A 7,796-nucleotide genomic window follows, 5' to 3' on the forward strand; every position below is an offset into this window, starting at 1 on the left:
TAATAATTATTATTTTATACAATGGGTACTGTCTTGGGATGCCACTCATTCCAAGACACCTCAACTGCTCAAAGGCATGAACATGGAGCACGCTGCAAATACAGAAACGATGCAAAGTCAAAAACACAGAAACCACGAAAACAAATGCAACGGGAAAATAACGCTGCATCTCCATTCAACGCAACGGAAGTGCTGCAGGCCTCCAGCTGGATATTTTCGATCCGAGAGAGAGAGAGAGAGAGAGAGAGAGAACAGACAAGAGAGTGCATCTCTTTTTGAAGCGGGAAGAAAAATGGCATAAAGAGGCTACACAGAAAGGTATGTATTATTTTTTTACATTTGGCCTTAGTCTTTTACAATATTATAAGCTGAGCTTGAGCTTCCTCTCGACAACATAACAACACCCGTATAAATTACTGAAAAGTAGAACACTTTTTTAACGTATTATTTAAATATTTAGGAAAACAAACTCTCCACTCTCTGACGTAACCTCACCGACCTTGCAAACTCTCCTCTTTATTTTCACAGACGTACTGTCCATTCTGTGGATCCGCTGTGACAGTTTCCCCTGGGGTTTCCAACGTTTATAAATAATTGCGTAAATGTTACGCAATTTATATAATAATTTGTGTTTGCTCCTGTAGAAGCCACAAGTCTATATGACAACAACCTTGATTTGAGGAAAACAGGTTTAATTAACGATGTCACGGAGATTACACTACCCATTATCCTAAGTGAAACATTGACGTCTCTGATTGGTGGAGCTCACTGTTACCATGTAAATGTTTACCGCACTGGCTAATGGGCACACAGGTGGGCAAATGCCGATATTTATATCCAGTGAAATTGTATCTATAAATGAAATTCATACTGAGAGTATGACCCTATATCCCTATTCTCACCTAAAAATTGAATTTAATAGACCATTCAGAGAAAAAGCGAAACCAGTAATCCTTTTTTTTTTTTTTCGTGATAGAACAAAATTTAAACCCATGCATTTCAAGTTTGAATACATTGATGGTCTATATTCTGAAATAAATGACCAAATATGTGAAAACAAATATAAAAATGAATTAAATAATAAATGTGGAAAAAATAATGCAGTAATAAATTCTGATTCACACCAATTTGTATTAGTATACAGTGGAAACCTTTTATAATGATCACGTCTGTCCAGGTCAAATTGAACACTATAAGTGGATGATTATTATAACCAAATCTTTTATTTTTCTTTATTTCTCATGCAGATTACGATCTAATGGTATCAATGGCTCTGGAAAGTAAATACATCTAAAATAAAAACACAGTTTTTATTTTTTTATTATAACCTTTTGGAGAAACGGGAAACGGGGACCCGGAGTGGAGATCGCTCCCTCTCCATTACGCATTTACGCTACTGCTCTACACCTGCCTGTTTTACAAATGATCAGTCTTAGATACATTTCAAACTTAAAACAATTGCGGACAGGATTTAAAGTGTTTAATGACAATGTAAAATTATAAAGAGATCCTAGCGACTGCAGATTGGTTACCGCTAAAGTATCATTGGAATTAAGTAAAAAAGATAGAATGAACATAGTTTCAAATCATGTATGAAACGACCCAAAATGAACTTTTTCTGTAAATATTTTACAGAAATGACAGTTTTTTATTCCTCTTTATATTTATTATTTTACCAAAAAAAAATCCTCTTCATATTTCCACATTTATTTTTTATTTTTTTTATTTCTTTATTTATCATTTCAGGATTTTCACGTTGATGAGTTATTGGTGGGATGGGCTTTCAACTCTACATGTCATTGATGCTTTGGAGCAGCATGCATGCGCTCAAGTGTGGAACAGCTGAAACCTGTAACATTTGAGTAAATCTTCGAGGTTCAGCTCAGTGAAGAAGGCAGCCCAAGTGACACAAAGAAACCAGAGTACTAGTATTCTGGAGAGGCTGTCTTCATGAAACAGAAGGTTCCAATCAGAACAATTGTTCTAATTTTGATATCATCTTCAAAGTGATGGCAGTTCAATTGAAATATGATATTTTAGAACTCAGCTCAACACTTCTACTTTTTTTCAGACGAACGAACAAGACTCTTCCGCCAGGACATCCTAATGTTTGCAACAGGATTAAACACACTGCCTCGCTCTGGAATTCAGCCAAGACCCAAACGATTTTGTTTTTTTTCGGTGGACATTGCTTGCTTCCCCGTCAGCAGAACCTGTGCAAACACAATCAAAATACAGATGTCCAAGGCTTATGACCACTTTCAAAACAACATGGACTTTGGAATACAAAACTCACCTGGTTTTTGACTCACATTTCATGACTTATCGGCCATGTTCTTCTATCTGATATAGTTTTCGGCACAGGACTCCCAGGTCAAACGGCTGCATCAGACCCCTCCGTCCCTGCAGGTCCTCAAAGTGTTCCTGGAGATGATCATCTCCACATGGACTGTAGGTTGACTCAACCACAAACTGCCCCAATTCCTATTGTGAGACTGGGAACCCACAGTCAGTTCCACCAAACCCGGGAGTAAAATATTCACATCAGTTAAATTTTACATTTACGTTTGTTTTCAGTCCAGTCACACTGCAATTCTGGACAGCATATGTATTGTAAATTGTGGTTCATCCGTACGCAGGAAGTTTTGCTGAATTTAAGCTCGTCCTGTATATGTAAAGTCTACTTGTGAGAAGATGTTAGGAGTATCAACATGCTCGAATGATGTACTGTAATGTACTTGAAATTTTGCTTTGCAAATTTTGTAGCCTAGTTTGTAGATGAAGTCATTTTTCTGTCACACTTAAGATTCATGAAACCTTTGCCAGATGGAGTCGCCGGACCCCTTTTTTACTAAATTACACGGCGACATACAAGTGATGTCCTTAACGGTTCAATATGTTTCCTTTCAGTCAACACTGAGGACAGGCTCTCATTTCACAAAGCAAAAGCCAAAAGACCCGTAAGTAAAGCCATGTGGTATAATGTACTCTGAAATATCTGATGGGTCATAACACATTCTTATGATGTACTGAGGTTATTTTGACGGGGTCCTCCACCCGGTTCAACTTTTCCCATTGATCAAGGTCGCTCTGTAGCACAATGTAGAGTTGTCGCTCCCTCAGGTCATTCACGAGGTCCATCCAGAATTGAGACCTGAACACACTGAGTCAAATTAGAGCTGTAGTTTGTTTTAGGTGATGCGTCTCCATGTTATGGGTTAAAAATGTACAATATAATGATTGTCATCAAATAACAATAAACCTGCCCGTCCAAAAACTAGAGATGGCCATCCCTTTCCCATCTGATGGTCATTAACGCTGAAATGTCAGGTGAACCAGCAGAGATACAATTTTGGACTTTAAATGCTTTAAATGCCTCCCAGAATGAAATAATGGTCTACAAAGTCCAAACGGAAAGTTAAGTGATCATTAATTAAGAAAGATTTGATGTTACGTCATAATCACATTCGGTTAAGGGTGTTATTTTAAAATGTACCAGAGCTACATTTAATAGAACTTATATCTTGATGTCTTGAATTAAGGCTATAAAATGCAACTTTTTAAAGAAGAAATGAAAGAATACAATGCATGCCTCATGCTTTGCATTCATGGTTCCTCTGGGAATTCTTATGGTATCTCGTTGGCAGCAGGTTTCATAAGCCTTTCATGATATGCCAATTTATATTGCCTACAGGAATATCACAGATACTGGATGTGCTCAGATATCAACAAACATTCTAATTTTCGAAGGTATACATTTCTAAAAAAAAAAAAAATCTGAAAGTTGTACTTCTATGATGTACTTGTGAGTAATGTTTGGGGGTAACAACATGCTCTGATGATTTAGCAGATTGTACATTTTGTTTTTGTTGTGCCTCTGATGCAGAGATCCAGTCACAAGCCATTATTTTAAGAAGTAATCAAAACCACTGAAATTCCCTGACTATGGTAAGATATACTGTGTTCACTGCTCGCATTTTTTTTTTAATTTTGAGGACCACACCTTTGTTTTTCGGAAGTATGACCACCAGCTCTGGATTTGTTGGTTTGCCTTTGAGGACCCACACATATGATCGGCGGCCCCGGCAGAACCGTCAGTGTGTGATGACCTCAAGGCACATGACGGCCATCACTGGGCCGTTTTCGGTGCCACAGTCCGTGCGAAGCTGCATTGGTGTGATTCCACATTCTGAGACACAATGCAGATCGTTTCGAGCAATGAGCATCAGATCATTGTTGCTTGCTCCACACACCGACCACAGAACTTTGCGGGAGTAGCCATCTATACAGCCACTAACGACCGATCCGTATGGTTTTAATTTGTCTTAACCATCAACGTGCGAGACATGGTTCGGTCCATGGGAGCTGCAAACTCTTTTTACAAATCGGCAAGAGGAGAGCATTTTATTTTTTTTGCCTGGACAATGAGAAACTTTTCAATTTACTCTTTAAAGAGCAAAGGCTCATTTTGACATTGTAAGTCATTGCCGGGAAATCCAAAACGTTATCGTAGCCGTGGCCATCAAGGAAGCACTTTCGAATCAGATCCTGGCTGTCCGATGCTGACCCTGACAAATATAAATGGAGAAAAAGATAAAGAGACGGCATTTTCGTGGCAAGGTGAGGCCGCGGCACATCATCCGCTCTGCGGAGAAAGACCTTGAGCTGCAGCCTGCCATCTCTTCAGGAAGCTGTACGCCTCGAGGACCGGGAGGCACGCAGGAAAGATCACGGCAGACCCCTCCCCTGGACGCCATCTGCTTGAACCCCTTCCCCCCTGGTCAGAGGTTGAGGTCTCTCAAGAGCAAAGACCTCACGTCACAAGAATGTTTTCTGTCCCATGGCAGTGGGACACACAAACACTCTCCCCGCCCCCCACTGACTCAAAATCTCAATCTGATTTATTATTTAATTCTATCGACGAGAACTAATATGTGAATTATTATATCGTATATATTATTCGTCAATCGTCACTGAATAAAGAGAAGTCACCTCTCGCTCCTTGTCACCGTTCTCTGCTCTTTATTTCTCCTGGCGCATGTCCGACGGCGTCTCCACCTCTCCTCGCCAGCTTCCTATTTCGTCCTCGGGTCCGTTCTCCGCTTCCCGTCATTTCCTTTCTCTCCTCGTCCTCTCCTGCCCTCTCTCCCTCTCTCTCTCTCTCTCTCTCTCTACTGTACCTCTCCTTTCTCACCACAGCCCCGTGTTCTTCACCGGCGCTCGATTGGTCGTCTCCTTTCTGCTTCTCCTCTTTTTGCCCTCCGCACCCCTCCCCTTTTACATTTCTCTGTACATACCTTCTCTGCTCTCTGCTTTTTTTTGTCTCTCTGTCTTCACCTCCAGTTGTCCTCTCTCCACCTTCCTCGCACGCAACGTCCCCTCGCTGATTGGTAAAGTATCCGATCGAATGTGGAGACGATGTAGAGGAGAGAAAACGAAATCCAATCAAGAGACTCCGACACGCCACTACGACCATTACGGTACCACAGTAACTTATACCACGTACTTATACCACGGTACCACAGTGACTTATACCACGTACTTATACCACGGTACCACGTTGCTTATATTGGTGTTGTAGAAGTGAAAGTCTCTAGCAGGTGAGGCATATCTGTTGCACTTTTTGACACTTTTTGGCTGTTTTTTATTGTTAAAAGACTGAGGCCAAATCTAAAACGGAATACATACCTTCTAACGCGCCTCTTTACTACTTTTTATTCCCGCACTCTCTTGTCTGGTCTCGCTCGCTCGCTCTCTCTCTCTCTCTCTCTCTCTCTCTCTCTCTCTCTTTTTCTCTCTCTCTCTCTCTCTCTCCCTTTCTCGGGTGGAAAATCAAGCTGTTCCCCTTGGCGCTCCCCCTAGAGGCCCGGAGACGTAGCCTTTTTCTGTTGCCTTTTATTGCGGTTTGTGTGTTTTTGACACTGCATCCTTTCTGTATTCGCAACGTGTTTCCCGTTCACAAATTCTGTTTTGGATTTCTGCAGCACGTTGAATTGGCGTTGTTTCTGAGGCTGCAGCTCGTTTTTCCGGCTGGAGATGTTTTTGGGCCGTTGTAGCCCTGTTTGCCCTTGTCGGCCACCGTATGGGATGCTCTCGATTAGCCAAACAAGACTCCATGTGGCTTTTCTACCTAGGGAGTTTGAAAATGTCCTAGCTTCTGGAGGGTTGATCCTGTGTGTGTGTGTGTGTGTGTGTGTGTGTGTGTGTGTGTGTGTGTGTGTGTGTGTGTGTGTGTGTGTGTGTGTGTGTGTGTGTGGGTTTGAGTTGGTGGGCAGAGTGGTCATTCTGCCACCACAGATGGACAGGAAATGCCCAGGGGGTGTTTGAAAAGCCACAGGCTGTGTGTGTGTGTGTGTGTGTGTGTGTGTGTGTGTGTGTGTGTGTGTGTGCGTGCGTGCGTGCGTGCGTGCGTGCGTGCGTGCGTGCGTGCGTGCATGCGTGTGTACGTGCCTGCGGTTGTGTGTGTGTGTGTGTGTGTGTGTATGTGTGCATGCGTGCGTGAATGCGTGTGTGTGTGTGTGCGTGTGTGTGTGTGTGTGTGTGTGTGTCTGCGTGCGTGCGTGAATGCTTGGGTGTGTGTGTGTGTGTGTGTGTGTGTGTTGGCTCGCATATGTCTGTATGCATTTGTGAATGAGTGAGTTTGTATTTAAGGATGCTAGTCTCACATCTGTGTGAATGTGTGTTTGCAAATGAGAGAGGATGTATTTATGAGTGTACGCATTTGTGTGTGTGTGCGTGCGTGCGTGTGTGTGTGCGCGTGTGTGTGTGTGTGTGTGTGTTGCGCGTGCTACAGCAGCCGTCTGCGAACCTCACAGAAGCAGTGCAACAACCCCCTCTCAAGCAACAAATGTCATCCCTGTTTGTTAGGATTGCCCTCCAAAAAATCAAATTACTCACACTCAAATGCAGTCTTAAACACACCCACACACACCCTCACACACCACATGGCAACCAATACACAATTTAGCATTACCTGAACCTGTCGTTTGATGCAAGGCTAAAGGGCTTACGCATACCCATTCACACTTTGTAGAAGGTTAAGATCTGAATCCGCTGACATATTTCGCTCAAGCTGTCACAATCCTTACATGATAGCCTGATCACAACTCGTAGACACGACCTCAGTCATTCGGCAAATTCACAACGTTCCACAATAATACGCTAAATATCATCACCACATCTCTCCTCAAACTGCTCCGTCCGTCAGCGGCTTCTTTGTTTGCTCTGCAGCTATCGTTATGGTGCTTGTACATAAGTGCATTTACTGGAGATCTTTCCTCGTTTGATCAATCAGCGCCGGTCCAGGACTCCGCCTTGCCTGCAATCCACGGCAGCATCAAGGTCTCTCCGCCTCACAAAGCCTTTGTTTGTGGCTTTATTCAATGGCAGTTTGTATGCAAGTAGGAGTTGTGAGGCAGAATGGCATTTGCAAAAGCAGGCACCATGGCAATGGCAATGCAGGTGGATCCTAAGCAGGGGATAAATTGGAGGTGGATATCGATGGGTATTGAACATATTGAAGGGGCTCTCTTATAATTATATCCGTAGTTAACTAGGGTCCAGTTTAATTTGTTTTTGTGTGTGACTTTTAGTGTAATTACGGTACTATCTCTATCATATGTTCTAAATAGACAGGCAATGACCTTCACTTCCACTCATTGGTTCAACTGCAACACTGTCAGTGCAGTAAAATCAACATTTTTACAAGTGCTTCCTCAGTGGTCTTATTCCCACCATGTGGAGAAGATTGAATAACTGCTGCAATTTCAAATAAGCACAGCACTCATTCAGCATCC

The 7,796-nt window shown here is 42.4% G+C and overlaps 1 long non-coding RNA gene across 2 annotated transcripts; it reads right to left on the reverse strand.

The window, feature by feature from the left end:
• Nucleotides 1-1,752: 1,752 nt before the first annotated feature.
• LOC307240558 lies at nt 1,753-5,751 on the reverse strand. Of its 2 annotated transcripts, none has more exons than XR_013844516.1 (4): nt 5,689-5,751; nt 5,298-5,383; nt 2,313-2,495; nt 1,753-2,213 (listed from the first exon to the last, which is right to left on the reverse strand). It is a non-coding gene; the product is annotated as an uncharacterized lncRNA (long non-coding RNA). The 2 variants fall into 2 exon arrangements; XR_013844517.1 differs by having other exon boundaries at nt 2,297-2,495.
• Between the last annotated feature and the right edge of the window lie 2,045 nt (nt 5,752-7,796).

The sequence above is a fragment of the Zeus faber genome (assembly GCF_960531495.2).
Source record: "Zeus faber genome assembly, chromosome: 14".
Lineage (NCBI taxonomy): Eukaryota > Metazoa > Chordata > Actinopteri > Zeiformes > Zeidae > Zeus > Zeus faber.